The sequence below is a fragment of the Macrobrachium rosenbergii genome, chromosome 52 (genome assembly GCF_040412425.1).
Source record: "Macrobrachium rosenbergii isolate ZJJX-2024 chromosome 52, ASM4041242v1, whole genome shotgun sequence".
NCBI classification, from domain to species: domain Eukaryota; kingdom Metazoa; phylum Arthropoda; class Malacostraca; order Decapoda; family Palaemonidae; genus Macrobrachium; species Macrobrachium rosenbergii.
In genome coordinates, this window is record NC_089792.1 from 39,771,784 (window position 1) to 39,784,138 (window position 12,355).

The following is a 12,355-nucleotide window of genomic DNA, read 5'->3' on the forward strand; positions in this document are numbered from 1 at the left end:
AGATACACAGATAAAAAGGATGGATAGATAGATAAAATACAAACATACACATGCGTACATATATCTGGAAATACTCGTATTATACAAATGAAATACAAACACAAAAAATCAAACAGAAAAATCAAATAACGTAAAAATCGAAAACAAATTAAACTTAAGCATTTTGATCAGTTGCAAATAGACATTGCTGCATACGTAACTTTTGTAGCTTTCCTGTGCGGAACCTACAGAAGGGTCACCTATTCTTATGAACCATAAAGTAATATTTATTACTGCACTTATTTCATTTATCTGGTCTGCTGGTATAGTGATTAGTGTCGTGGCATGCCACTCAGATGTTGCGGGTTTGCGTCTTCCCCAGGGCGAAGAAAAATCACTGGCTCTTTATCATGATCAGTTACTGCTGCAGTGTGGGGTGTGTGTGGAAGCTTGAATTTCAAGTCAATAATAATAATATAATAATAATAATAATAATAATAATAACTGTTGATGAACGAAAACAAAAATGTAAAAATCATATGCCTAAGAATCGAGACACTAATGTCAAAACGCTTAAACTCTGTTTTTAAGCTAAGGCCTACCTGTAACAACATCTGCAAAACTTTCTGAAGCCTCAACTTAACACTACAAGAGAACCAGTCTTTACCTTGTCCGTGAGGGAAGGAAACTGTATACTTGAGGAATTACCAGCTACTCCCAATTTCATGTGTAAGAAAAAGACAGACATAATCTTAGGTGCCTCAAAATACAAAGGTCCATTAGAAGTATCTGAAACATCCTGGAGCGTGTACCGGGTAGAGATACTGTCCATCCGTGGTCAGAGCTTAACCACTGTGTCACGGTGAATAGTTAGCTTATAGTCTACACAAGACCTCATCAAAAAATTTTCTTTCTTTGTTTCCCTCTGAAGGCTACCGAACACCAAGAATCAAGGGTAAATTTCACTGGATGGATTTTCCAAGCTAGGAATGACATGCCATTCATAAACCGTTGACAAATAGTATAAAACAAATACACGGTAGACAGTGAGTGTGTATGTGTGTGTTTGTGGATTGTTTGTTATAAAGCAGTTAGGTGAGAAGTTTGGAACTAAATGGAAGAAGCCGTAGGAAGCGTACATAGATATAAAAACTAGAGATACAATGTAGATCATTTTTCGGGAGCAGTAAGTTTTAATACTGAAAGTGATGCTTGTGTCATAACATGTGAGCAGGAGAGTAACTGGTTTCGTGTATATATTTGTCTGAGACAGGAGTGTGTTAAGTCATCTTTGTGGTTAGATTTACGCAAGAAGTCAAGAAATGGACATTAGATGTGCATTAAGAATTGGAGCTTTAATGAAGTGTGAAAGGCTAATGTTTGCACACGATACAGTGCTGACTGACAGCAATGAAGAGGAACTGCAGAATCTGGTGTTTGCATGATAAGACAGCTGACAGCAGCACTGTGAGCAAGAGTAAGGTTATGTGTGTAAACGGAAGCTGGAAAACTCCACAGTAAATGGTAATATGGATGGTTGAAGAAAGGAAGCATCTGATTCATGTAGGTATTTGGGAGTAAAATGTACCGGATAATGATAGCGATAAGAGTGGTGAGTCGCAGGATAGACAAAACAAAGAGGGTAGCAAAATGTGTGCACGAGTTAAGGAAGTGAACTGGAGTTTGGCGAGAGGCTAATGCTGGAAGGAATGAGGGAATTATCAAGATAACTCTCCTGTAAGGAACTGAAGTAGGAATGGTGCTGGCTAGATTAAAAGTAAAGTTTTCGAAAAAGAATTTGTCGAAACACACATGGCACAACTGAAAGGGCGAGAACAGTGGAGCCAGGTAAATGACGCGATAAAAAGGCGAAATAGGGGTCAGAGTGTATTGAGGCTTTTTGCAAAGAATGGAGGACAATACGCTGGATAAAAAGAATGTATAATTCGGAAGTGTTTAGCAGGGAAGAGTAGTGGAGGACCTATAAAGCGCTTGATAAATGAAGTGGAATTGGTATTGGGAAAGATGGGCAGTGATATCAGGAAGTGTAGAGTTTTTGGAAGATGGAGGTGACTGGCGCTGTGTAGCAGTGTTCGACACTACTGACGAGCCATCGTGTGTGTGTATGAAGTGTTCATTCTGTGTTAGGTTTTTGCCCTGAAAGTTTAGCCTTGCATAAGTGGTGAAATTGGTCAATTTTTCTCTGAAGCTATTTTCTGTTTGGGGACACGGCTTAATGTTGATACATACATAGACACACACACAAACATACATACACACACACACACACACACACATATATATATATATATATATATATATATATATATATATATATATATATATATATATATATATATATATATATATATATATATATATATATACATATATACATACATATATATATATATATATATATATATATATATATATATATATATATATATATATATGTGTGTGTGTGTGTGTGTGTGTGTGTGTGTGTATCAACATTATGCCGTGTCGCCAAACAGAAAATAGCTTCAGAAAAGAAAATGACAGTGGTTACTACGGCATTTATACTTTTACCACTTATGCATGGATAAACTTTCAGGGCAAAAAGCTTACACAGAATGAGCACTTCATACCCATACATATACACACACACACACACATATGTATTACTAACAGTAACTCATTGAAACTGGATGGTATCTAGTGGAGACTTTTATTCAAAAAAAAGTTACAAGCTTTCTAGGACAAACAGTCCTCATTCCCAAGTACCCGTAGAAAGCTTGTAATTTTCCTGAATAAATATCTCCACTAGATGCCATCCAGTTTGAATGAGGTCCTGTTAGTAATTGCACTAATGCACAGAACAATTGTGTATGTGATAAAGATTAACATATATATATATATATATATATATATATATATATATATATATATATATATATATATACTTACAGATACGCATACATACATAACTATGTGTAAGCGTATGCGACACGCGTATTAAAATAGAATCATTAAATAGACGCAACAATTCAGTCTAAACATCGCTATCACCTCTTTCAGGGCAACTCACCCAGCATGCAAAAATCACATTTCCGATTCGCGTAGGAAACATGACACGCGAACATAACACGGACGTCTTCTGGGGGGAGAGGAAGGGAGGATTAAATTAATGCACCTATTCATAACCAGGAGATAAATACACGCACCGTCTTATCATTCTTCCCGCGCTCCAATGCACACCTCATGACAGGGCCATAAAACCTTTGTTATGACAAGGCCGGTTTAAATATTTACGCCAATAAATCAATTTCCGAAGAGCAGGCAGGGCGTCTCGGATAACTCACTGAGGGGACATGCGAGACTGTTTACACCTAAGTCTTGATTTAATGGATTACAAGTAAGTTGATTTCCATTCTGCTGAACAGCAGAATCACTGTAGTTACAAGAGTGTATCCGCTCATACAAACGCTTGCCATTATGTACAAATATTGAAGTCCATTTAAACAGATTTCCATTTAAGGTGACATTAAAGACCAAATGCCAAGGGGATAGGTTACATAGCTCGAGCCTGAAGAATAATGTAAAAAGGAAAACGAGGGAAGAAGGGTGAGGTTTGACCGGAGATGAGGCGAACGATTCTAATTGAAAAATCCTTGGGAGGCTGCTACTGTACGAATTGGATAAAAATAACAGGGAATAAATAAATGCTGGTACCAGTTTCCCTTAATTACTTCTAACATGCAGTTAACAAATAGCCACACATAAATGGTAATCTCAGTCCCACAAAATGACATGAGCAATAATTTACATGAGCGTAATTACTAAAAAAAATAATAATTTCAAAATGCTCCGTAGATAAAAGCTTTTTCGGCAGAGTTGCCTGCTAGCTCAATTTTGTGACGCATATTCCCCAGCGCCAAAAGTCCATATATTATGCCCATAAATTAAGTTAAGCCATAATGCACCATGGTGATTCATTTCAGAGATTTTACGGTTTGTTTATGTAAAAGTCAGGTGTTTTAGACCATTTTATTTCATGATCAAGGGTTAAAGTAGGATAACACAGACTTCCTTCTGAAAGTATTATCTAATTTAGTATTTGATGTTGCCGAATAAAACTGTAAAGACCGCTAGTATTCAGCTAACAATTATTACCCCACAAAGTGATACTTTATATGTTTACAAGCATTCATTTACATGGGATGAAGCTGCGAGCCCTTGGTCACCGTGCCCTCTCCTGATTCCACAGGATATAGAAAGCTCAGTAATATATATATATATATATATATATATATATATATATATATATAGAGAGAGAGAGAGAGAGAGAGAGAGAGAGAGAGGCTAGACACTCATTGTCGTAGCCTGAACTTCAGTACCAAATACAACAAAATTGATTGCTAAGAACATGAGCGAGTGGTGTGAGATGTAAAAGATCCTTGTAAAATTGGGACATTAGTAAGTGTGTATGGTTGAAGTTTGGAAAGCAATTAAAGGAAATATCCATAGATTAGTGATCTTTGTAGCTGATCTGGAAGGTGAAAAGCTCGATTGTGAAGCGAGACCTGAATGCAGTAATGTAAGCGACAGGATGGATAAATCATAGTTTACAAGTTGAAATTTCGTGGAAAATGTTAGAAATGAAGGGGCGAAGTTGAAAATAAATCATTTTCAAAAGAACGTACACTAGCATAATTCTGTGTTAGGTGTACTTTAGATCACAGTAAATGGAAAGAGTAAGCGGAGGATGGGACGATGGGGAAGGATAGTTTCAAATATAACTGATCATTACTTTTTAAAGGTAAGTGAAGGCAGAATATCATTTCCAAGAGTAAGAGTGCGGCATGTAAATGAATGCTTGTAAACAGACAAAGTACCACTTTTATGGGGCGATAACTGTCAGCTGAATACAAGAGGTCTTCACAGTCATTCTTCACAGTTATTAATATCAGTGACGTTCAGAGGAAGTGTAGATACTCTACAGACATAGAGTCAGTGAAGAAGACAGGGACGAGGTAGGAGTTGCTGTGGAGACTGAAAGACAAAGGCTTGAGTCCTTGGGTGACAGACAGAGTTTATGGGTGCGGTATAGACATATAGGAGTGAGATGTTGCCATAGCCAATTGTGAAATAAGTGACGAAATTAAGTTCCGAGGCTCAATTACAAGGTAAAGAGGAAAACAATACGTACAATGTAAGCGAATGACTATAATGGTTTTGTATTAATAGAGGAAAACAGATGATAGCCAATGAGGCAACTATGAAGAAAGTAATCACAAATTATTTCGTAGGGACATAATACCATAGAAAGAGTTGATAAGCAAACAGGTCTAAGAAAAAATATATGGAAGGACTGTTAAAGACGATGATGAAAAAAGAGGGAAATGTATGGTATGCCAGTTGAAAAAGTCAAAGTAAATCTGGGAATGTTAGTGAGTATAATAAAGGATGCAAGGAATGTCCACACTCCTAAAAAAACCACGAACAATGTAAATGCTCTACAAAATCGACATGTTATGCAATGCCACTGTTTCTGTAATTCCGTGGCTAACAAGGTTATATAAGGTGCATCTAGATTTTTAAAAAATCCAAGCATATGAATACAAAGACTCTTTGTTAATTATATAAAAAAAAAAAACTTTACAGAAGACATTCATGAAAACAAAGACAAACTGATAAGAATATTGTTCAAGGTGTATCGAATGACTTTCGTCAAAGAACGATAAAAATAAGTTTGGGTATGACAATGTTGGTTAAAGCGAGGAAGAGTGTCTGGAATTATTGTTAATTAAGAAATAGCTATATGCGAGTTTAGGAATATAGGATTAAAAAATTTTTTTTGCATGAGCCCAGAGAAAGATACAGAAAACATTTTAATAAAAAAAAATTCACAAAAGGTGAAAGTGAAACTCGTTTAAGGATGTTCAGAAGGGAGAGTGACGGCAGTGGATGATAAAGTAGTTCTCAAACCTAGATGTTTTTTTATATTTTAATTTTATTTTTAGTATTTTTATTTACGGTATTTTTATTTTTAGTATTTTTTATTTTTAGTACTTTTATTTTAGTATTTTTATTTTTATTTTTAGTATTTTTATTTTTATTTTTAGTATTTTTATTTGTATTTTTAGTATATGTTTTAGTACTTTTATTTTTTTGTATTTTTATTTTAAGGGAGAGTGACGGCAGTGGATGATAAAGTAGTTCTCAAACCTAGATGTTTACTATGCTGAATTATTATATATGTTGAAGGACTGATGAGAGAACTTGAGGAAGGACAGAAGCAAGTTTGTGGAATATGGAATGTAAGCAGCCTGATCTCTTCGCATGATACAGTAATGTGTAGGAATACACAGAAGTTGTAGAACCAGGAAGAGTTTGTAAGGAAGGGTCGAAAAACGATGCTATCTTAAGTAAGATGATGAGCGCAGCTACAAGCCAGAAAGACGAAAAATTCTTAGGTCAGGATGGATGACTGAAGAATGGAAGTATTTGACTTGCGTTAGATTTGAAAAATAAATATTATCGGCCAAAAGAGACTGAGAGAAGAAGTAAATCACAATGCAAATGAGATAAAAAAAAAAAAAAAAGAATAGCTACGTAGAAAAAATTTGACTATGAAAAGACAATAAGGTAATTTTTGTTCTAAATAAGGGAAGTGTGTTTTTATATAACTGAAAAATAATTGTTGGTATAAAAAATATTTTACCATATGAGAATATGGATCAGAGCATTTTGAGATGTTTTGCTCGTGAAAAGTAAATCACTTCGTACCCAAAATGATCTATATCAAGAGAGGGTTTGAGGAAACGGTTTGGTGAAGTAACAGGCTACAAGAATGGCACAAGTGTTAGAATGAAAGAAGGGCTAACGTTCATTTGAGAATGGCAAAGTGTTACGTCATTTGCACTAGCCATCAAAAATTCCAATATGGTCGCCATTTTTTCAAGATGGCCACCAGCACACCAAAAACAGCAAAACGCCGATCTCTGTCCATTTATTTCCAACTTTTGCTACTAAAAAAGGCTACTAATGAAGGGAAGGAAAAAAGGATAAGCTCTTTCTGTCTATATAATGTCCCAAAAGGCTGCAAACTACAGAGCCGATCATGCACTCAAGTCAACACTACTGTTCCTGAGGTACGGGGGATCCTGTAGACAGCAATGGGGCAAATGGAGGGTTTTGGCACCAAAAAACCATTTGCTTTGGGCAGATGAAGCTCAATATCAGAGTAAAGACTGTTCATATAAGAGAAGGAAAACTCTAAAATTAAACTATGGAGGTAGAGCCAAGAGAGTGTCTGTTGCTCACTCACTACCAGGGCACACTGGTGATGGACACTGCTGTGAAACTCAGCATGGGGTTCAATATCAGCTAAACTGCAAGTTTTTAAAATGCTATCTAATCCCAAAAGCTGATGCAGCTCTAACTGAACTGACAGGATTGTGCCCCAAAAATGTTTCCTGTCCAGCACCTGAACTATCATTTGTCGTCATCCCTGAACAGATCCGTTGTTCCAAAGGATGCCTGCTGGTGCAGTAGCCTCTGTATTTTATCTTGGCAGTTTTAATGCACTCAGCAGGGGATAAGAGAGAAAGAAAAAGAGATGGGTGAGGAAGTTTTTAGGAAAAGGAGCGTGTCATGCTGACTTGCTTCTGGCGTGTATGTATATGTACATAACATATATACATACATAATATGAGCAAAGTGTATATAAATTATATAAACACATACATCATACATATACATACATATACATATACACACACACACACATACTATATATATAGTATCTTATCATATATGCCAAATATAAATATATATATATATATAGTAAATATATATTTGTATACATATAAATATAAAACATAATTTGTATATGTGTATATATACACACAGAAAAACACTAAATGTTTTCCATTCTGGATGGGAAACAAATATACAGTAAAAAGTGTTTCTAAATGTTTCCAAACAGCAAACTTTTTTGCCAACTCCAAACTTTGTTTCCAAACAATTTCCAAACTGTTTGCAAACTGTTTCCAAACTTTGAGAAACAGAAACTAATTGATATTGTGTGAAGAAGATATGAAATGGAAAACCTGCAGACTTTTGTTTAATAATACCAAATTGAAAAAGCTTCAAGAGAACAGTGACTCCTTCATCAGCACAGAAGCTGGAAAGACTCAAGAACTCTCAGACCTCCAAAAGGTACAATGCCGATTTTTGTGTGAAGACAAAGAGGATGAAATATCAAATTTAAGACAACCATGCTGTGCATCCCATACATGAAAGTGAGCAAAGGTGGTAAAGGATAAAACCTCGGCCAGCTCAGCTTAAGTTCAAAGTATCTTATCATGGATGCCAAACCAAAAATGCAAACTGACTGGAATAAATGTTGTCTTTGTCAAGATGATAAAAGTGATGAAACACTAATTTCACTTTTTAGCTTATTTCAAAGGAAACAGGAACTCTGCTGGATATGTTAATCTTGTAAATAAATGCACCATTGTTTCATGATCTTACTGCTATGCCAATATCATTTGATCCAGCACGGTTAGATGATGGAGAAGGCATAGAAACTACATTGATACGAAATAAAGCAAAATATCATAACAGCTGCAGACTTTTGTTTAATAATACCAAATTGAAAAGAGCACAGAAGAGAACAGTGACTCCCAGTACATCAGGCACAGAAGAAAACCGTGGAAAGAGATCAAGAACCTCAGACCCTCCAAAGGTACAATGCTTTTTGTGTGAAAGGATGAAATATCAAATTTGGGACAAGCAATGACAACGCTGCTGAATGAAAGGCTCAATCAATGTGTCAAGACCATAAACCATGGAAAACTCCTTGCAAAGTTAAGTGCTAGTGGTGTTGTTGCTCAAGAACTGAAGTATCACCCACGATGCTTGGCAGACTTATACAACTCTGAGAGAGCACATCTTAATGCAATAAAGCAAGAGGAGAATCACCATGATCAATGGAAAGTTATATCCTGTGGCTTTTTCTGAACTTATCTACATCATTGATAGCAAGGTTACTATTACAGAAATATCACCTGTAATATTCAGACTTGCTGATCTAGCTTCTACAATACAAGACGTCAATACCACCAGGTTAAAAGAGCAGTTACACTGAGCTTGAGGCCCATAGGAAATAAAGATGATAAGCATTCAGAAAGACATTGGCACATTCTGTCTGATGCAAGTACAGTGAAGCTATTCACCTGGTTAAAGCTGCAGTTACTTCGAAGAGAAATGCTTGCTCATAAGACAAAATTCAGTCTGATTTGAGGACATTAGAAAGGAACTGCGTGATGTTCTTCTGAAGTTTCAGAAAAGACATGGTGGCACATCAGGTCCCATCTGGACCAATTTGTTGTACTGTCAGATGTTGCTATTGCACTATTCACAACTATCTAAGTTGCAGAGATATCATTCAAAGAGAAACCTTTTTCATATGACAAAATTCAAAAAAGTCAAGATTTACAAGAAGGAACTTGCATAAAGAGAGTGTTGTATCAGGTTCCAGAGGCAAAGGGATTGGAACAATTGTTGGCAGCATTGAGCATGACTTTTCAGACATCAGGTCCCATCAGAAGGTGGGGACATCCTTCCATGTACAAGTATTTCATTGTTCCAGCATCCAAGGCAGAGAGGAAGGGATGTTGCAATTGGAGAATTAAGTGGAAACAATACATCTGAGAACACAAACAGATTTCTAAATGCTGCCGAGGAATTGACTAAATGTGGATGCAAGACGGACTGTGGTGGAAGGTGCACATGTAAAAAGACAGGATTAGACTGTACTGCACTCTGTAGCTGCCCTTGTCATGCATCTTCAGGAGTCTAAAACACTGATGTTCAACAATGATAGAAGGAGAATAGACGCTAATATACTCATAATCATAATTCTCAAGTTTGGACACAGTTAATAATGAGTTAGTATATTTGTCACATATATATATTTTTAATTATATCTATGAACAAATGGCTATAAATACTCATAGAAATCAAGTTATATGGACAAATATGTAGAAATACCAAGAAAGTTAGATTATTTTGCATATTAGGCTTACCTGGCGGCCATCTTGGAAAATGGCCGACAAATTGGATTCCTGAATGGCAAGGACTGTTCTCCCAAGTAAAGTCTGCAATTTTATGGCAAAGAACCCCTAATTTATCCCAATAATGATTGAACTTTGGCTATTTATACAAAAATATATTGGCATTTTTTCACGATAATCGTCATATGGCGGCCATCTTGGAAAATGGCCACCTAAGGGAATTTCAGGTGGCTAGCACTTTTTTCTTAAAGTCTACCCCCTAATAATAATTTTTTCACATACTACTATAGTATTTATTTCATGGTAATGCAGTAAATATGCGCATTTGTTCTGGAGTGCATATCCTCTAACTTGTATTACATTATCACATTATTAAGTGCAATAATTCTGCTATGTAAAATCCACTACATTTATTAAGACTGCATTTTTATGCAGATGGGAACATTCATTTACACAGAGGCGTTCATTAATAAAGAGGTGTTTTGCATTAACCAAAACTCATTATTTTCACAAATAAAATATAATCAGGTGAAGTTTCACCCCTATCGTGCTAGTTCTTCTTGCATATATAGTATAGTGATATTTTTGGAAAAATAATGGGTTAAGAGAGACATAAGCAATGTTGTTATTTTAATATTATATAAAGTAATTTTTTAGTATTTACAAGAGCTTTTCTGATATAACCTTTTCCCTCAAATAAGCCATTATTTTCTGGACTGTATCACGAAGCATAATACTTGATAAAACTACCAGTATAAATTTGGAACGAAGAAAATGTCTCACAAACAAGGTAACAATAAGATCTACGTAAATGAAATATGTAAGGTCCTTTAGAACAGAGACAATGGAGGTAATTCGGTAAGGGTGAGAGAAACCGAGGTACGAGAATGAAAACAAAAGGCAACACACCCAATCGCATGCGAAATCAGTTTCATGTCACGTTGTGTGAATGTGTCGATCAAAATTTCTATGATCGTTGCAAACATAAAATATTTTCCTTTAATCTGTATGGGTGCCATAGCTGCACCAGCCCAAAATATGAGTTGGCAACAACTTCATCAAGTGACACCACAGTAATGACCGCTGAATCTCTAAAATAAATTATCAACACGTAAACTGTTGTAGGCCTAAGTAATTAAGCAAAGTGCACACTCCATGTAATACACTTCTTTTAAGTTTGAATGTCGGACAAAATTTAATGGTCGATATCGTTCTCGGCTAGCACTTTGCTGGGCCTGCGTTCGATTCTCCGACCGGCCAGTGACGAATTGGAGGAATTTATTTCTGGTGATGGAAATTCATTTCTCGCTATAATGTGGTTCGGATTCCACAATAAGCTATAGGTCCCGTTGCTAGATAACCAATTGGTTCTTAGCCAAATAAAATAAATCTAATCCTTCGGGCCAGCCCTAGGAGAGCTGTTAATCAGCTCAGTGGTCTGGTTAAACTATGGCATACTTAACGTATATGAAAAAATCAAAATACTTGAATCTCCACGAGATCAATACTGGCACTACGAACCCAGCGGTTGAGAAAAAAATTTGACCCAATTTAATGATAAAAAAAGGAATTAAAAGAACGAAGTTTTCTCACGATACAACACAGGACACGGCTCAAGAGACGGCAGGAAGAAAGTTTTCTTTCACTTCCTTCCGAAGTTGCATTTCGTAGTACACTTCTTCAATGCGTCAACGTGAGTTTGTCTGCACATCAGTGCTTCATCCCCTTATCCGCCTTCGCTCTCTCGTATCTTATTAACGGCCATCTCTTTCTTCATTTCCATTTATCATAAAATCTTCGCCTAGTACTGGTGTCGCTACATAAAGGAAGATGACCAACATTATGAGCATTAGATAAGGAATTAAGGAACACGGATGTTGAAATATGGAGCGGGTGGAGGGGGACACCAGGATTGCGGTGTACGAGGGATAGAGATACGGTGGGGGAGAGGAGGAGAGGGGAGGGGAGGGGAGGGGAGGGGGGGCTGAAAGACGAGGCCAGCGAGGGAGATGTCATTCCGGGCGCACGGTTGAAAGCTTCCGCTGAAGGGGAAAGAAGTTCTTCTGCAACCAGGGGCTCTCAGCCTTACATGACGTGTGACGGAGTGGTGGAACAACCACTGGACCAAGCTATCTGAAGGCGGGAGGGGGAGCGGGAGAGGAGTGGTTAGAGATGGACAGCTCAAAAGGAGAGGTTTTTAGCCACCTTGTTGCGGTGATACCTCTTGGGGTATGAGAGGGCGAGGGAGGGAGACCCCTTTGCCTTCTTCGTCTAAGGAAGAGGCATCACATAAATACAAATATACAAGTAGG